Source organism: Mastigoproctus giganteus, chromosome 13 (assembly GCF_048544385.1).
Source record: "Mastigoproctus giganteus isolate SK-2022 chromosome 13, ASM4854438v1, whole genome shotgun sequence".
NCBI classification, from domain to species: domain Eukaryota; kingdom Metazoa; phylum Arthropoda; class Arachnida; order Uropygi; family Thelyphonidae; genus Mastigoproctus; species Mastigoproctus giganteus.
This window is the reverse complement of record NC_143587.1, coordinates 90,518,067-90,538,264: the sequence shown is the minus strand read 5'-3', so window position 1 is coordinate 90,538,264 and position 20,198 is coordinate 90,518,067. Positions and strand designations below refer to the sequence as shown.

General features: G+C 38.3%; 1 protein-coding gene across 7 annotated transcripts in view; it reads left to right on the top strand.

Moving 5' to 3' along the window:
* Positions 1–361: 361 nt before the first annotated feature.
* PMCA (plasma membrane calcium-transporting ATPase 3) overlaps positions 362–20,198 on the top strand; it is a 1,183,542-nt gene continuing 1,163,705 nt past the window's right edge. For 5 of the 7 annotated variants that reach the window (XM_090387937.1, XM_090387934.1, XM_090387930.1 and 2 more), the window contains exon 1: positions 362–644. The gene's annotated coding sequence lies outside the window, so the exon portion shown is untranslated. The remainder of the gene's footprint in view (positions 645–20,198) is intronic. The other 2 variants (XM_090387939.1, XM_090387938.1) reach the window with 2 other exon arrangements.

The following is a 20,198-nucleotide window of genomic DNA, read 5'->3' as shown; positions in this document are numbered from 1 at the left end:
AGGTATATAGACACAACGCTCATACAAACGTACGACCGCAGGGAAATATTGTGTCCCGACGTGTGACACTGCCTAAGTAACGTCATCGTTCGTTTGTACCTGTACTTGTATTATTAAGCAGTTACAAACAGGTGTTTGTGTCCATACTATACGCATATGTATGTATATGTACTACTAACCTATTTAGAAAGTTGATCACGTGAATTAGGTACCGGGTGAAAAATGGCTGGGACGTAGTTCCTGACTCATTTGATACTTTTGTCTACCGTAAGCGACAGGTTAGAAAATTGATTCGGTGTTATTTCAATATTGTCGAAAATATATTAGACGTCGGTTCCGTTTTGCATACTTGTGTTAAGTTACCACCATACTTAGTGATTTAGTACTGAACGAAAGAAAACCAGAAAGAATAAAAGGAAAGGATATCACTTAGCAGTTAGGTGTTCTTTAGTCAGCCTCTTGGCTGCTAATATACCTATGCAAACAACAAACGTCTTGGGAACACCGGGAAAAGCTTAAACAATCCAGGCTTCTCTATCGATCGCAGCACGCGCATTTGAGACAGTTCTTTACATTTCAAGGTCTTGCTTTAAATGTCATGTCCGAACCGAGCTGAACCAAACGTGCGCAAAGCGGATTTGAGGGTAAGTAGGACAGCTCATAACTCTCACCTATCTACTTCTGGAAATCACATGGTTTCATTTCACTTAAATAAACAAAGAAGAAAGATTCTTATTTTATAGTTGTAGCCACCCGATTGAATTATTTTTAAAAATACCTACTCTTATTTTTGTTTGTGTCGCTTTGCGGATGTATAATTTTTGAATATTATTGCGAGCTGTTTTATACTAAAGCGAAATTAGGAATGAATTTTGTCAGACGTGTCAATCTACAAAGTTTGCAGTTAGATAAACTGGTAAAAAAAAAGAACACTTAGGATTTTTTTTTTTAAATTTAAGTAAAAACAAATAGAATGCCTTAAATTAATTGCTTAGTTTAACTTGTAAAATTGTTTTAATGACGGTTTAAAGAGCTAGACACAGTGTATCTGAGCTCCAGATAATGAGAACAAATAACAAGAAATTGCTTTTATATTGATTGAGACAATAAAAACGGTCTAATGTAGATATATATTATGTATTGTTAGATTTACTAGCTGAATTATTTATTAATTTGCATATAACTTGGCTGCAGTCATGGAGTAACGTATGCGGACACAATTTCTCACACTGCGAGATCAATCCTCTCCATCGCTGCTACAAAAGAGCCGTTATTAACTGTTACGCTGGTAAATCGCCTACTATAAAAGCAGTTACAATGAAGTTGTAAACTCTCATCAGTTGGCAGTGCATAATTTTGAAGTTTGAAATTTCTTGTAGGCAAGTTTGCAGTACTTCTTGGTATCATTAAAGATAAAGAAATAGATAAAGCAGTGGATGATTTGCAGCATTAGTTTTTTGTCAGTTACAGTGCGAGAAGGAAGCTTGAAATATGATAAATTTTCAGTTATGCTTGGCATATAAACGGTTTCTCCTTGTAGTGCCGAGTAGGCGATATTTAGCCTGGTGAAAAAATTGCGTGGTCGGACGAATTCCAGTTCATGCTGTTTTATGTTGATATAAGCAGCAGAATAAGGTGAAAACAGCATGAATTCATGGGCCCATCCTGCTTGTTGTCAATAATATAGACTGGTGGCGTGGCGTGGTGTGGCGGCAGTGTAATGGTGTGGGGAGTATTTTCTTGGTGTACGATGAAACTCTTAATACCAGTGGAGAAACACTGGTATCAAGAGTTTCATCGTACCATTTAGCATCCACTGGAGAAACCAGTGGATGCTAAATGCTATCTGGAAATTGTTTCTGATCGGTGCATCTCTTCTCGGCTGTGGTGTATCCATGTCACAAATTATATATAGCTAGTTCCAGGAACACGAGGTTGAATTCACCCTACTGTGGTGGTCGCTAGTGTCACCAAATCATAATCAAATTGAACATCTTTGAGATGAAATTGAACCAAACTATCCAATTTGTAATAACTGCTGAAAGCAATGGAGTAAATACGGCCAGTGTTCTTGTGGCGCCTCCGGGACGCAACCAGGCTGTTCTGTAGCCAAAGGGAGATTACTCGCTATTAATTAGGCATACCTAATAAAATAAATTGGCATAACTTACGCATACCTAAGTTATGCCAATCAGTGTATAAATATTTATTTTTTCTTTTATGTTTTACATTTAATCTCATCGCTGTACATTTTTGTTGGGGTATTGTTTATTTATTTATTGTATGAAGCGGTGATTTTTCGATCTCACAAGCGAATATTGTAAATTACAGACATTATTATGATTAGTATTATAAATCAAACCATGTAACACAGGGGAAATAAAATTAATTTTGAACAAGTAAATTAACTGTTAAAAGAAGAATGTCTTAAATTGCAAGTAAGAATTTGAATTATAAAAGGGGTAATGGATCTGCCCTAAGAAGTGTGTCATCTTTTCTAACTCAGCTTGTCTTAAGTTGTGCTGACTACGGGTTTTTCGAGAAATTGAAAATGAGAAAACATGTTTAGAACAATTGCCATGAGAATTAATAGCATGACTGTTCAGAAAAGAGTCAGTTTTAGATAAAAGGATTTACGTGTCTGATAGGAAGGCATCCTCAGTCTGAATACCAAAATATTAACTGGAATTCTGCAGTGCAGGTTGAACAAAAACACTACATTTAAATAAATAAAATTTGTTATTTATAAAATTAAAAATCAAAGGTTATAAAATCCTTAAACTTGCTGTAGTTTAACAGCTTTTGTACTACATAGGTCAGAGGAGTTTACAAAATCCAACCCCCCTTATATATAATCCTTAGCACTTTCATTGGTTTATGACGTATTTGTTTTGTTTATTTGATTTGGGAAGTTCCATCAGGTGTGTGTGTTAAGTGTCCAGGCAACTAAAACTATGAGGCATCGGGATATTGCGAATCTAATTGTGTGCATTTTTGGGACGAAAAAGCCCATTTTAGGATGAAAAACTCATGCAATCCTCGTCAGAAATTGATTTACTCAACTGTGTTGTGAAAGAAATCCATAAAAATCGCTAGCTTCATTTCCAGGATCGAACTTAGAGCATTTTTTACCTGGTGTGGGAGGACTGTGATTATAATCACTGTGCTAATGGCGAGTTTTCTAGCGCTTCTATTTCTTCGGTCGTAGCGCGCTAATTGTGTTAGTTTTTTTTTTTTTTTTTTTTATTTGCATAGAAGTTATGCCACGCAAAGGCGAATCATGCCTTCCTGTTTATGGGGATAGAGGTGGGTATCAGCATACGAAAACAAGATATACCCAGTGTTGGGGGTGGGGGAAGTAGAGATAATAGATTATCCCCAATTACTCATGGTCATAATTGCCTTGACGTCAAGAGCGTATCGGTATGTCGATGAGGCGTCAGTATATGCGAAAACCGTACTCTCCGCACTCGATTTATGGGTTTGGTGATTTGTTTTTGAAATAACTGTTGTTGCATGTGACACTCCATTAGATGGCACTACTGTGTCTGTAAATTATCTACTCTACAGTCAGTGTCTGTTTGTGGAAATGCTGTCCGAATACCTCATAAGAGAATAAGCTGTAGAGCTTTTGTCCATTGTCTGCTAACTAGGCTGGGGTATGATATGAGCCCACAAAAGTTCTCAATATCCCGAAAGAATTTAAAAACAGATCCCCCCCCCCCCACATGAAATGGAAGAAGAGCAGTTGTGGCTGTCGTCCTAGATGTGAGAACTTTGGTTTTTGTCACAATTGTTTGCCATAAGTGTCAGTATCGAAATCAATGTTTTCTTTATTGCTTGAAAAAAGTTCAACTTTTAAACATTTCAGATAAAACAAATATGAACATTTTAAAGTTAAGAATCAGTATTTCTGTTGGTGAATGATAAAATTACGTAATAAAGTATTTTTTTGTTTTTAATTATGGGTAAGTTAATGATAAATATACTCGTATTTTCTGTTTATACTCCTGGACGACCACATAGGGACAGAGGAATTCACATTAGAGGTGTGAATACATTTATTTTAATAAGAATTCCTTGGTTCTGGGAAATACTTCCATTTAACAAAGAAAGAAACAAGGTGAGATTATTTTCTTAATCTCACCGTAGACGTTCTTCACCGAGGCTGTCTTAGCCGAGGGATCAAACGTGAGGGTATATTGGTACAAGTATTTGAATTGATTGTGGTTTTCCCGCGTGATTGCTGAATAGGATGATGTCCCTGTACTATTTCTGTCTTCTGAACTCCTCTGACCTTATGTAATCATCCCAGAGTACAAACAGAAAAATTCGTTTATTTTATTTAAATTTTATCGGAATTAAAGCTCAGTATAGTGATTAATATTTATCCCACTTATAAGTGCTTAAATGTTAAAAAGCCTTCATTGCAGGTCGTGAAAATGTGTTCTAGTGTTTTCTGGGATGCAAAAGGTGCAATTTTTATTGATTTTCCTACTGAGCGGAAGGCTGTTAATGTTGATTGCCATTGCAGATTATTGCAGGATAAGGCGAATTCGATAATATTGTCAAAAACAGTGAGTCATCTGTTTCCTTTAAATCAGTATTTCGTAGTAAATGAAGTGTGATGACTTTAAAAGTAGTTTGCGAAGTTATAACTCAGCTTACTAAATAAACGAGTTTGCCAGCGGTTATTTTAAAGTTCCAGGGGCCGACAATCTTTCCCATCATGCAAGTTACCTTCAAAATAAACAAGGTCTCGGTATCGTTGTGTATCACAATTTTTTTTTTTTTTTTACTTAAACCAAAAAAACTAATCAAGCAAAGAATTAATAAGATTTCTAGCATTAGAATATTAATATTTGATTATACATGTTTTAAAAGCAAAAAAGTAGTGAACAGCACTTACACAACCCTTAACAATATGATTTACTGTATTATAACACTACAGTATTATATATTTTTGGAAGGCGACTGGCAACGAAGAACGGCAATGCGATACTAATGGAAATAAGAAAACATCACGCTGCAGCCGGTCTGCGAAACGTGCACTTTGGAACGACATCTCTAGCTAATCGCAGCAACTCGTGTGTTATCTCCACTCTTGGATGTGGATGATGGCACTCGATCTCCAGAATTGCGCGTAATATTTAATACTAATACACAAACAAAATTTTGTAATACTTACAAAAACTTTGATGTTAATATTTGTGGAGTGTTCGGTTTACGTTTTATGTGTATATATAATTTTTATTTCTGTTCACGACGATTGACTGTTTGCCGGCCTCTGTTTTAAGTTAAATTGTTTATCCTTTTGTGGCCTAAATTCAGAAACGCCTAAATAAATAAGATATTTATAAGCATCAGTATCTGTTCATTGGCACCAGTACAGTGACACTTCATTACTTAATATTCATGACGTGTGATTTTTACTCACTAATATTATAGTAAAATTATTCATAGTGAGAAACGTGTGACAGAAAGGGAGACTGTTTTGTTTACCCTCATTTTGTGCTTATTTTGTCAAGACTTTGAAGGAAATTAAAACCACATTCTGTTCAGGTTTCAGCTTTGTTTCTCAAATTGTTAAAAATATAATTATTAGAGAACAATTGTTAAAAAATGTTTAAGGAGAAAATTGTTAAAAGCAATATTTAAGGAGCAAATTGTTAAAAAATAGTTATGGAACGGTGTCAAATAGACTTGACTAGGGTGATTTACCAAGAAAGGCTAAGTTCTACAAATTGCAGCGTCTGGAGACTAGGCACCTGCGAGGTGATCTGATTGAGGTGTATAAGGCCTGGAATGGGTTGAGTAGGCTCAATTCTGATGGGATTCTTCCTGTTGCTGAGATTACGAACCTGAGGGGACATAAATTCAAATTGAAGAAAGACAGTTATAGAATAGATGTGTGGAAATTTGCCTTTAGCCAGCGGGTAGTTGATTGGTGGAGCAAACTTCCATCTCTCGTGGGAGTTGGTAGCTTAAATAAATTCAAGGAGGAACTGGATAAACTTTTAGAGGGAATGGATGTGTAAAATGTTTTTTTTTTTTTTTTTTTTTTTGGCTGATACTTTGGCAGGCCTTTTGTAGTAGAAGTAGTAGTAGAGACATCACAAGCCTATACTACTCTACTACTACAAAAATGTAGTAGTAGAGTAGTAAATGTAGTTGGACAGTAAAACACAGAATTGTTTAAATACTAATGAGAACTGATATTGCACTCAGTGGTCAATAAACATAAGGTAAAGGTAAGCAATGGATGAAATAAACATTATTTAGAAAAGTTATTTTAAGGACGTCAACTTTCTTTAATCAGCATCTAAAACACAGGATTTTCTATTTCACTCTCGGTGTTACTTTTCCTCTAAACAGCAACTCAGTCTGTAAAAATTTCAAATCTACCCTACCATTGAATATTGTGACCACATCTGGGGCGGTTCTCCATAACTTTTCTCAGGCTTCTAGAGTCCAAAAGAAGACAGTTGGGTTAATTAATGACCCAAGTCTTACAAAGGCTCTCCACGCTCTGTCTCATATACGTAGTGTTTTTGCTGCATGCCTTTTCTATAGATATATTCATGGACACTTTTCTTCTGAATTGGCCTCTCTCTCTCTCTCTCTCTCTCTCTCTCTCTCTCTCTCTCTCTCTCTCTCTCTCTCTCTCTCTCTCTCTCTCTCTATTCCAAACCTGTCTGAAGTTTTGGTGCGCAACTTCAAACTCACAGAACCAACTTTTCTTCTTCGTCATTTGTTTGTTCAACTACCGTTTTCTGGAACAACTTTCATATGTATTTCCTGAAAATTACACTCTACATAAATTGAAGTCTAATATCAACAAGTATCTTCTTTTTCCTTCTGAACCTTCAACTCATGAACCGTACTAAATACTGTAGGTTCTAATACCTCTCGTGTTTGGGGTTTTCGTAAAAGAAAAAAAAAAGTATATGAAAAGCATATCATCCCGAACAATTTAAAATATTTAGTTTAAAAGTACAATGCCATGCGAAAATGTTTGAAGTGACCGGGTTCAGCCTGATCATATACCTGAACACTAAGGTATATTAAGGGGAAGTCTTGTCTGACAAATTTGATTGGTTATTATGATGTGGTTACAAAGGAACTGGGTGCAAAAAATAATTTTGATATCATATATTTGGATTTCAGGAAAGCTTTTGACACTGTTGCGCATGGAAGACTATTGTACAAATTGGAACAGAATGGTATTAAGGGTAAGTTGCTACAATGGATAAAAGGATGGTTAAGTGGGAGAAGACAGATGGTAGTAATCAGTGGGTGCTGCTCTTCGTGGACTAATGTTATTAGTGGAGTCCCACAGGTGTTGGACCCACCGTTCTTTAGTATATTTATCAATGATATTGATGAAGGTATATCAGGCTTAATGTCGAAGTTTGCAGATGATACAAAGGTTGGCAGGGTTGTTAATGACAGTGTGCTACTGCAACAGGATCTAGATAATTTGGGCAGATGGGCTAAGAAGTGGCAACTGAAGTTTAACCTTGACAAATGGAAAGTACTGCATATGGGTAGAAGTAACCCCAGAGAAACGTACCAACTGTGTGGTACTACACTTAAGGTGATAGAAAATGAAAAAGACCTGGGAGTAATTGTGCAGGCAGATATGAAGTTTTCTGAGCAATGCAGACAGGCTGCCAGGGCAGGTCATGGGGTTTTGTCAATGATATATAGGAATTTTGCTAGCGGGGAAAAGAAGGTGATTATCCCTCTGTATAAGGCAATGGTCAGGCCAAGCCTTGAGTACTGCGTACAGGTCTGGAGGCCTCATTTTAGGAAGGATGTAGATTTGCTTGAGCGTGTACAGAGAAGGGGAACAAGATTGGTGAGGGGAATGAAGGGATTCTCTTACCAAGAGAGGCTTAAGTTCTGCAAATTGCAGTGGCTGGAGACTAGGCACCTGCGCGGTGATCTGATTGAGGTGTATAAGGCCTTGAATGGGTTGAGCACGCTGAATTCTGATGGGATTCTTCCACTTGTTCAGATTACGAACCTAAGGGAGCATAAATTCAAATTAAGAAAAGACAGATGTAGAATAGATGTGCGGAAATTTGCCTTTAGCCAGCGGGTTGTTAATTGCTGGAACAAACTTCCATCTGTCGTTGTGGAAGTTGGTAGGTTGAATAAATTTAAGGAGGAACTGGACAGGCATTTGGAGGGAATGGTGTGATTTTTTTTTTTTTTTTTTTTGGCTGATGCTGCGTAAGCTCATACACATGCTTTCTTGCATCACATGCCACTACTACTACTGCTACTACACATGAAAGACCTGCAGATGCTACTAAATTGTTGAGAAATCAACTGAAGATATAATGTCCGATCTAGAAGCGTTCATTCTTTTCTGCTCGCCTACCCACCCCAGAAATTGTATCTCTCTGCAGAGAATTTTCACAAATAATTGCAGAATAAATAAATAATTTTTACTGTGAAGGTAACTTTGAGTACAGTATATTTGAGTACATTATCCCAAGAACGTCAGAGCTTTACATAACATTAGTATAAAGATTGGATTGGATAACATAACGCAGTATTAGAGGACAAAAGTAATTATGTGTAGTTGATCAGTCAAAGTAGTTAAACATAGGATATCATTAATTTTCCAGTAATTTATTCATAGACAGCATGTCACTGTCCTTAGACATCGTGCTATAAGGTTTCGTCAGTCAGTCTTACATTACATCTAGTTTATTCACTTTCACATCTGGCGTTGCTACAGCATTATCTACGGAAGGAGGGAGGTTGAGAAGTTTGCTTCTCTACCTCTTATTGGTGGAAAATTTTAGGTCATCATCAATGCTTTGTAGTATGGTTGGCAGGAATCGCTCCGATTAGTGAAGCTTATGAGTTGGTGGCGATCAGCACAGACGTGTCTCTTAGGGGTTGGGAACGGTGGAGAACTCACCAATCCTAGCACTGAACCAGGTAACGACTGTACTGTGGCCCGATGTACCCCTCACCCATTGGAACACCAGTAGTGATTTTACGGTACCTGGTGGCGTGGTTGTAAGACATCGGTGGCCCTCTCTTTAAAAAGGATAGTCAGGAATAGCCATTCGTTATCTTTGCGGTGAAGACAAGTCTTCTTTCCCTGGCCAAAGTTACTAATCTTTCTTTAGCGCATTGCGCAGTAACCATCTCAGTAACCAGTATTCTGTCATATAGATTCACTTTACCCTGGTTGGCGCAGCAGATGCCCAGGTTTCAGCACCTTAAAGGATTACTTAATATTCACAAGTAAGAATATACGATGTTATTGGTTCAGGACCACGGACATGAATCAGTTGAGTTTTTTTGTTAGCCAGCGGAGCCGATGCACTTCAATCTGAAGCTTGTGAATGTCTGGGTGTTCCTTTGTGTTAGGAGTCATGATGCAGCCAATTGATGTTTGCGGTGAGAGAAAGTGAGGGGAGTTTTGCCTGAGCGGAAAAACTATATGCACTTATTTGGAAGAATTAATATTTTTAAATGTTTCAAGTAATTTTCTAGGTTGGTTGGTGTTTCTGGCTGGCGAAAGCTGCTGATCTGGTTAAGGTCTGTCCCTGATTCTATCATCGTGAGCACTTTGTCGTATGTCGTCATCACAGCAACTGGTATCTTCCGTATTCATAATAAAGGGCCAAGAACCGTTGTAAACAGGATCCCGATAGTACACTCACCTAGTGAACCAGTAGTGATTTTACAGGACTTGGTGACATGTTTGTAAGGCATATCGATAGTACTTTTTTAAGTAGGATAGACAGGAACCTAAGAATGTCTCAGGCCCTCCATGTATATTTTTTCCATCTCTGATCACAAACAGATGGAAACGACTTTTCCTGAAAAATTAGAAAAATTAATTAAAACTACAGTAACCCCAGAGTAAATTATCAACTACGTGGTACAACACTCAGTGTTATAAGTTATAAGGGCTGATAAGTTACTGCCCAACTTCAGGTTGATAAGTTACTCTGAGGTTACTGGTGTTAATTTATTAATTAGAATAAAAAAAATAGTAATAATCCTAACCAGCATAGCAAACCTTGTAAATAGTTTACAACTCCAAATATTTTAAAACCAGTGTCGTCATTTGCCTTTTCAACTTCATTCCATGGCTGAGACAGAGACTGGTTATAACCAGTGTCTTCTTCCACTTAACCATCTCTTTATCCATAGTAGTAATTTCCCCTTAATGCCACATTGCTCCAGTTTGTACAGCAGTATTTTTTGTGCAACAGTATCAAAAGCCTTCTTGAAATCCAAGTATGTGATGCCAAAATTATTTTTTGCCTACATACAGTGAGTGACTTGGTCACTCACTGTATCATAGTAGCCTATCAGATTCGTTAGACAAGACTGCACCTTAACAAATCCATGCTGTGATTTCAGTATAATTGCATTCCTATCCAGATGGTCCTGCATTAATTCTTTAACCAATGATTCCATTACTTCCCCTGGAACAGACATTAAGCTAACAGGTCTGTATTTACTCACGTCCGCCTTTTGATCCCCAGTTATGACTTGGAGGTACATTTGCACATCTCCAGTCCATAGGTCCTTATGGACTGGAGATGTGCAAATAATTGAAATAATTATAATTAATTAATTAATTATTTATTTCATTATTATTTTTATTATTTAATTATTAAATAGTTATTATTTCATAATAACTGTATCATAATTATGACTAAGGGTTTGCTTACCTCCTTTGCTGCCTCCCTTAATATAATTGAATACATTGCTTCCACCCAGGTGCCTTTTTTATGTCCATCATCAACGATTTCTCCTCCGCTTTCCTTTCAGTTATCACAAGTCATTTAGCTCCTCGTTAGAGTTTAATAAACTTCTAGCATCTCCTTCCCTAAAGTATTCCTCATGTGTGAATGTAGATGCAAACTACCTGTTCAGTTTGTCCTCAACCTGAGCAAGGTCATCAACAGTTAACCCATATTCATCAACTGGCCCAATATGATTCGACTACTTTCTTCTACTGTTAATTGGAAAACGAAATGCACAAGGCATAATTCTTGTGGGTTTTGCTAATTAACTATATAGTATCGGTGTAAATACACCATAGTTAACCCATAAATTTGAACTACGTAAGTAGTGTAGAAGGCATCGTTTTAATTGTATCTCATACTGTGGTTGCCATCACAACGAGATAGCGATATTGCACTACTTCAAATAAATAACGCTTCTCTAGTAGAGAAGACTACTGTTATTTATTTTCAGAGGATACCACCACCCAGACGATCGTTTCGAAGCTATTGGGCTTCATCATCAGTGGGCGGGCAGGTACCCTGGTACAGTTAATATAAGCATAGAAGTCTTTGCTGTTTTTCTTTGCATTCTTTGCCAGAGACTTCTCTTAATCTGCTTTAGCTAGCCTAACCTCCTTTGTGAAGCCGGTGGACTCCGAACTTGTCCCAACAATTTAAGGAATTTCAATCCGCACAATACAAAAACCGCCAGAATGCTGCAAACCGAGTATTCTTGACATATGTAGAACGAAATTCCAGGAATATATGTAATTGGCATTAATACGACTGTTAATATGCATTAATAAGTCAAATTAACATTTTTCATTGATATATTTTATTCTGGCCGTAAATTCGTAATATAAGCGAAGTATTATTCCTTGTTTGATATGCAAAACTGGCATTTCTGACGGGGAATAAATTTAGCCAGCATGTTTGGTTTTAGAAACATCCGTAAAAACGGGCACATTATCTTTCAAAAAAAAAAAAAAAAAATTAAGTCGTTTAAACAAAAAACCTACCAGAAAAAATAATGTTATGGAAGTGACGTCATAACAGTGCTTTAAATCCAAATCGTAGGGAATGCCGTTGTTAAATATTTATCTCCAAATTCTTCAGAAAGTATTATAGTTATTGTTTTGTAATAGATGAACATAAGTGAGGTGATTCAGTAGAGGTGAAGAATGCAATTTATTAATTCCAGTAATACAAAGTAAAAGGTAAAGAGCTGTGCGGTGAAGACATATAGATATAAGCACTTGTGAGCAAAGTGAAAATTGTAAAAGTTGAATAATAGAGGTGAGGTATTTCTGGGTCGGATGTGGTCTGGATAAAAGATGAAAGATGAAAATAAACTTCTGGTACGCCCTAGGAAAGTTAGAAAGATGTGAAGCTTCTGGACTGTCCATTGCTATTTAATCAACTGGAAACATTACCTAATTTCGTAACAAGTCATCTATAAATTAATTTTATTGATGCATCGTGGATGCCAAATATGTCTGGCAGTTGCTGGGTTCCACACACCATTCTAAAGTCATTGCCCGTGCACATCCCTGTGAAATCCATAAAACTGTTCCTACATGCCTACAGTATTTTCCTTCTGATTATCCTGCTCCTATAAATGTTTACTCTGAAGTTGCTTTGGACATTTTTAGCATACATCGTTTGGAACTTAGCTTCATCTACATCCACAGGTACATGTGCCATCATATTTACACATATATGGATGAATGGTCTTTATTGCACATTAAAGGGAGTACAGGAATTTAGTATATAGTACCTGTCATGGCAAAGTTCCAGAGGTTTGTTTGTGGGCTTTACGGTACAAGGGCAACATGGCCATGATGCGCCTAATTATGGTAAAGTTCAGTGTTCTGTTTTTTTATCAATATTGATTGCTGTTGAAGTTCAGAGTGCATTATAGAGTTGTATCTCTTTGAGGAAAGTAAAGATTTTGTCTACGTGTTGTGTATTTGCTAGGAGATGGGCAATACTCAGTTCGTTGTTGAAAATGAGACAAAGACAATGAGACACTTTTGTAAACAGGGCAATCAATGAGTATAGGCTGGACTGTAAGGTGGGTGTTGCTTTTTGTCCACTGTGGTGGGTTAGTGGCCGCAGGCACATGTGTCAGGTGTGTGTGTGTGTGTGTGTGTGTGTGTGTGGTCTATCCGTAATGGGATAGACTACACACACACCTAAGAGACTTCTTCATGTTGGTTCTCACATATACTAGATTTCCATGGTTTGAGATCTTTTTCATACTGAGTAGCTTGTTATTGGCTTTACTCTGTCAGGTGTGTTGCCATTGTTCAAGACATCGTTTCTTTATAATGTAGTTGTAGTCAGATGCAAGTGTAGTAAAGGATTTGTCTGTAGGATTAGTAGCAGTTTTGACAGCTAGGTCGGCATGCTCGTTTCCAGTAATTCCAGCGTGACTAGGGATCCAACAAAAGAGAACTTGTTGTTTCTTCTGGTTTAACATAGAGTATTCCAGATCTGTCTAAGTATGGGGATATCATTCTTCGTATTCTGTTGTACAGCTTGGATAGCACTAATTGAGTCTGTATACAAAGGGTACTAGGAAAGTTTTGCAATACAGCTTTGTTTATTTAATTTTTTCAAAGTAATTTCCTCTACATTCAATACACCTCTCCATCCTCCGAAACCAATCTTTAAACCAGTTCTGCCAAGTTTCACTAGGGAGTAAAGCACACTCGTTGTCCCAAGCCCGTAGAAGGTCCTCATCACTGGAAAACCGCCTCCCTTTTAGCTTCATTTTCACATGCGGGAACAGTGCAAAGTCGCAGGGAGCAAGGTCTGGACTGTAGGGAGGGTGCTCGAGAAGTTTCAGTCCTGTCGTGGTCAAATATTCGGTGTAGGCTTTGGCACGGTCAGTTGGAGCATTATCGTGATGGAGGTACCAGGTGTCCATTCTTGACTTTGGCCGCAGGTTCTTCATAGATCCAATGACTTTAGGCAGGCATTGTTCAGTATACCACTTAGCTGTGACTGTCTTCTGCGTGTCCAAAACGACACGTTCCACAATTCCACTCGATTTGAAAAATACAGCTATCATTTTCTTCTTTACAGATCGGGATTTTCTGACAATTACGGGTGTGTCGTCATCATCAAAGACCCAAACTTTGTTTTGAGCCTTGGTTGGCAGATCGTAATAGTACAGCCAAGTCTCGTCACCTGTCACGATGTTGTTCACATACCGAGATTATCCCTTATCAAACTTTTTTAACATCTCCCGGCACCAAGTCACACGTTGTGTCATCTGCTCTTCAGTCAGTTGATGCGGCACCCAGAGAGAACAAAGTTTCTTCACGTGCAAATGATCTTGCAGAATCGAACGAATTGCTGGTGCATTTAGGCCCAAAGTATCCTCTATCTGTTGGTAGGTCACTCGCCTGTTTTCGTCAAGCATTTTCCTCACAGCAGTAACGTTTTCCTCCGTAACTGACATTCGTGGCCTTCCTGGCCTCTCAGAATCCTCCAGAGTGAAATTTCCCCTTTGGAATTCTCTATACCACCTGAATATCGTTGTACGATGTGGACAATCATCATCTAGTGCAAGAGTCATTTCTTCTAAGCACTGGTCTATGGTTAAACCACGCACGAAATTATACCGCAAAACTGTCCTTATCTCATTTCGTGACCACGATGCCATCGCAAGCACTTTACACTCTCGCTACTAATGAATAACTGAGCCCATCGACTTGGCGCGGTGGCTACTATGCACGTATGAACATGTCTCAACATGCAGCAACAAGCAGCTTCCTGTGATTCATTGTTGCGTCATATTGCAAAACTTTCCTAGTACCCTTTGTATATAACACTGTGCAGTATGGTTGTTAAGAGTGTGTAATTTGAGGCTATGTAGATAGCACAGGGTTCTGCAGTATAGCTGCTTCATTCAGTACGGAGTTTCTTGGATATGGTAATGTTGGAAAATAATGCTTCTGCACCAACATAATTGTTAGTTTTAGACCCATCTGCGTAGATTGGTGTGTACTGGCCATGCTGGGTTCCCAGTGCGGCAAGTGTTTGCAGTATACTCTATCGGGACAAGGTGTGTTTTCCCCATGCTGCGAATGAAAGGTTGCACAGCTGTGTATGATACGTCCGAGCTGGGATTGTATGAGAGGCAGTAGGCTGTATCTTACTAAGGTCAATTTGCCAGTCAGTGTGCACTGAGCAAAGACGTAACCAGTTGGTGGGTTTATAGATGAATAAGCCCTGTAAAGGTTTTCCCAATTAGGAGAGAAAAGTCCGGTCCAAGTTTGGATGCCCTTTGAGTTTTACTGCGTAGTTTGATAAAAGCATTTGTCCGCGTAGCTGCAAGGAGGTTTCGTGTGCTTCAGCATACCGGCTCTGAACTGGTGATGTACGGTATGCCCCCAGTGCAAGACAAAAAGCACTGTGGTGAACATGATCAAGCCAACGTAAAGTGCTTGGTCTAGTAGAGCTATAGACTTCAGAACCTTAATCTAGACGTTACCATATTAATGCATGGTACAAATGTAGTGTGTAACAGTCGGCTACCCATGTTGTGACTAATAGAATTATTAAGATATTTAGCTTTTTAAGACAGGTAACCGGAGCGTTTTTATATGTTCAAGGAAGGTGAGTTTTGTGTCAAATATCACACCAAGAAAGTGGACACTAGGGACCACTGGTATGATTTGATTTTCTAGTCGAAGTTCCAGGTGTGGATGTAAGTTACGCTTCCTAATCGGGTTTTTTTTTTTTTTTAGTGCAAGAGGCGAAATCCATTGTTTTGCTACCATTTAGTTATTTTGTTGATGGCTCCTCGCAACTGTAGTAGTAGTGGCATGTGATGCAAGAAAGCAAGTTTATGAGCTTATGCAGCATCAGCCAAAAAAAATCACACCATTCCCTCCAAATGCCTGTCCAGTTCCTCCTTAAATTTATTCAACCTATCAACTTCCACAACAGATGGAAGTTTGTTCCAGCAATTAACCACCCGCTGGCTAAAGCCGAATTTCCGCACATCTATTCTACATCTGTCCATTCTTAATTTGAATTTATGCCCCCTTAGGTTCGTAATCTGAAAAAGTGGAAGGATCCCATCAGAATTCAGCGTGCTCAACCCATTCAAGGCCTTATACACCTCAATCAGATCAGATCACCGCGCAGGTCCCTAGTCTCCAGTCACTGCAATTTTCAGAACTTAAGCCTCTCTTGGTAAGAGGATCCCTTCATTCCCCTCACCAATCTTGTTGTCCTTCTCTGTACACGCTCAAGTAAATCTACACCCTTCCTAAAATGAGGCCTCCAGACCTATACGCAGTACTCAAAGCGTGGCCTGACCATTGCCTTATACAGAGGGACAATCACCCCCTTTTCCCTGCTAGCAAAATTCCTATATATCATTGACAAAACCCCATGACCTGCCCTGGCAGCCTGTCTGCATCGCTCAGAAAACTTCATATCTGACTGCACAATTACTCCCAGTTCTTTTTCATTTTCTACCACATTAAGTGTAGTACCACATAGTTGGTACGTTTCTCTGGGGTTACTTCTACCCATATGCAGTACTTTGCATTTGTCAAGGTTAAACTTCAGTTGCCACTTCTTAGCCCATCTGCCCAAATTATCTAGATCCTGTTGCAGTAGCACTGTCATTAACAACCCTGCCAACCTTTGTATCATCTGCAAACTTCGACATTAAGCCTGATATACCTTCATCAATATTATTGATAAATATACAAAACAACAGTGGACCTAACACCGAACCCTGTGGGACTCCACTAATAACATTAGTCCACGAAGAGCAGCACCCATTGATTACCACCCTCTGTCTTCTCTCACTTAACCATCCTTTTATCCATTGTAGCAACTTACCCTTAATACCATTCTGTTCCAATTTGTACAATAGTCTTCCATGCTCAACAGTGTCAAAAGCTTTCCTGAAATCCAAATATATGATATCAAAATTATTTTTTGCAGCCAGTTCCTTTGTAATCACATCATAATATCCTATCAAATTTGTCAGACAAGACTTTCCCTTAACAAACCCATGCTGTGTGTGAATTATTGCTGCAGTCTTGTCTAGATGATCCTGCAATGCATCTTTAACCAGTGACTCCATTATTTTACCCGGAACAGAAGTTAAACAAACTGGTCTGTAATTACTCCTGTCACCCTTCGATCCCCCTTTGTGAATTGGGGACACATTTGCACATCTCCAGTCCGTGGGAACCTCCCTTGAGTCCAAGGATGCTCTCATAATTATGGCTAAGGGTTTGCTTAGTTGCTTTGCTGCCTCCTTTAATATAACTGGATAGATCCCATCAATCCCAGGTGCTTTTCTTATGTTTAACTTCAACAATTTCTCTTCCACTTTGCTCTCAGTTATTACAAAATCATTAAGTATCTTGCTACAATTTGATAACCTTCTGCCATTTTCAAATTTAATAATTCCTCATATGTGAATGCAGATGCAAAATACTCATTCAGTTTGTTTGCTATCTGAGCAGGATCATCAACAGTCGAACCATCGATGTCAAGTGGACCAATCAGATTCATCCCCTTCCTTTTAGAGTTTATATAAGTAAAGAAATCCTTGCTGTTTTTCTTAGCATCTTTTGCCAAGGATTTCTCGTAATCTGCCTTCGCCTGCCTAACCTCTTTTGTGACCTGATTATAGACTAGCTTATATCTGCCATAGGCTTCTGAGTCGCTTGATAATTTATATGCATCCCATGCATTTTTCTTCTCTGTCACGAATCTCATTAGTTCATTTGATAACCATTTAGGCCTAAACCTTGAATAATATTTCTTAATAGGTATGAAACTTTTAGTAGCATCCACGATTAATTCCTTGAATGCTTCCCACTTAGAATTTACTGTTGGTAACATCGTCAGTTGATCCCACTGTACAGAATTAAAAACTTTCTGAGACCACTGTCTTTCTACCATTCGCATATTACGCGAATGGCAGGCGATACTGAAGTAATCGGCGTGCAGGGTAGTAAATACTGTTTGTGTAAGTCCTGTGTTATTGCATTCAATATTATATTAAAGAGAGTAGCACTTAGCACTGATCCTTGTGGGACCCCTTCTTCCTGGATAAACTTCGAAGATAAGTGGTTGTGAACGCTACATTGAAATGAGCTGGTGTAGGAAATTTCAGATACAGACTTAATATGTACTGTGAAATATGGTCTAAGTTACCGATGGGCCTACAACAGTGCTTATTGTAAAGTGGATTGGAAGAAGAGGGTAGATTTTCTTGCCTGTTGGAATCCCTTCGATAACTTAGAGATTGTTTTCCCAGAGTGTATTACTAAGCACTCATCGCACAGATCAGCTCCCCCTCATCTGTGCGATGAGTGCTTAGTAATACACTCAGGGTGGACAGAAATAAAATTCACCGTATTATGTCTCTATATTTGTTGTAGTCTGCTTCTGGTTTTTTAATATACGACGTCATCAGAGCCATGCCGTTTAATTAAATTGCGGAACGTTTAAGCTCAGTGGATGCATTTTTCGACACGTACGTGTTTTGTTGCCCTTTCATATGGAACTAAATGGCATACCCATTCCAGTTGTCAAAACTCATAGAGATCTGGGAATAACATTTAACACGTTCACGGCGCATACTGAAATGCTTGTAAAGAGAATGAATATTTACATTAGACAACCAAACAGCACCTCTTGCTGTTTGGTTGTCTTGAAAAAAACTACAACAACCGCACGATATATAAGAACCATAGTGTATTCTGCCATATTGTATGGCGCTGAATTGTGGGCATCAGCCACCTCTCCCCACATTAGGAGAATATATGCTACTGAATTATGGTTGCTGAAGTGGGCAAACAATAAACACCATCACCCCATCAGTTAAGGACCACGCAGTTTGAACAACAGCTGAAACTGCAGCGTTTATCAGACATCATTGCCTGGAAACGTTTGATAACGGCAATAAAGATGATGACTGGTGTGCTATCAACACCATGCTTCCGTCAGTTATGTGAGTGGCACATCTCGCCATCTGCCTTAAGAAGCACGAAATCTCTGAGGATGAAAGCCAACAGACTGAAGATGGCCGGTAGGTATATACCAGCCAGGGCGTTGGTATCAGTCCAAAGCTTATCATAAAATGGAATTGAACTTGAAAGGCTTGTAGAAGATGCGAACTACAGGACACAAATTGCGATGTGGTTCGCCCAGGCTACTGTTGCTTAATAGTTGTCTGCTTATGTAAACAACTGTGTGTACTTAATTGTGTGTGCTTATGTGAACTAGTCTATACCATGTGTATAGCGTATTTCATTGGCTGTGTTGTTATACTGAACTTTTTGTACATCTGCCCGGACTCTAGACAGTAATGTAATGAGAATCTATTGATTACATATTTTATTATGTCAGTCCTCTAGCATTGAAAGGAATTTGTCTCTTACCAATATACGAATATATTTCTATTTGGTAGGACAAATAAAGATTTATTTATTTATTTATAAGATAAGTACGGAATTAAGTAATTATAGTGGTTTAAAAGCATTACCTATAACAATTATATAGTGGCGGACAAAAAAAACTGCATCACTTGTGAATTTTGAAAATAATGTGTTTTGCGCTACATTGCGGGTTGCAGAAATGTTCGAAATGCATTTGTTAGATGAGATATATATATCTCTGTGAATGAAATCCAATGAAAAGACTCCACTTGATATACACAACGGCATAAATTGCAAAAATGCGTAATTACAGCAAATATAAGAAACCGCGCAAATGGCAATCATAACAACCAAACATACATTGTATTGCATTTACGTGTACAAACTGAAATGACAAGTTAACGTAATAGTATTATGTACTGTAAATCAGCAAAATAAGTCTCAATATTTTTTTATTCCTCCTCGAGCTGAAATTACAGCCTTGCAACGATCTGGCATAGAGTTAATCAACTTCTGGATACGGTTGCCCAATTTCGTGGTACCACACCCTTACACTGCTCTCCTGCAGCTGAATCTTACTTGTTGGCTTCTTCTGAGCAATTACAGACGACATTATGTACCAGCAATTTTCAATAGGGTTCAAATCTGCACGGATTTGCCAGGCCAATCCAACACTGTAATGTTGGACTGGCCTTAAGGGAGAAAAATGAGGGAAAACATTGGTGTAAGTATGTTTTAACCCTTAAGAGACAAGACCACAAACTCATCATTAAATCTAAATAGCATAAAACTTACCAATTTTCTGCTGAAGTCCTGTTGAAAATGTAGTTTTGGATGTCTTTTGTGATCCCTAGTAACGAGTTTCAGGCACTCCTCCAAGGTAGCAGTGTAGGTTTCTGCATTCACCATTCCTTTAATATAAACTTAATTCGCCCCACCCTTTGCTTGTTATGCATCCCCAGATCATCTGACTGGCGTTATGTAGTCAGGATGGTAT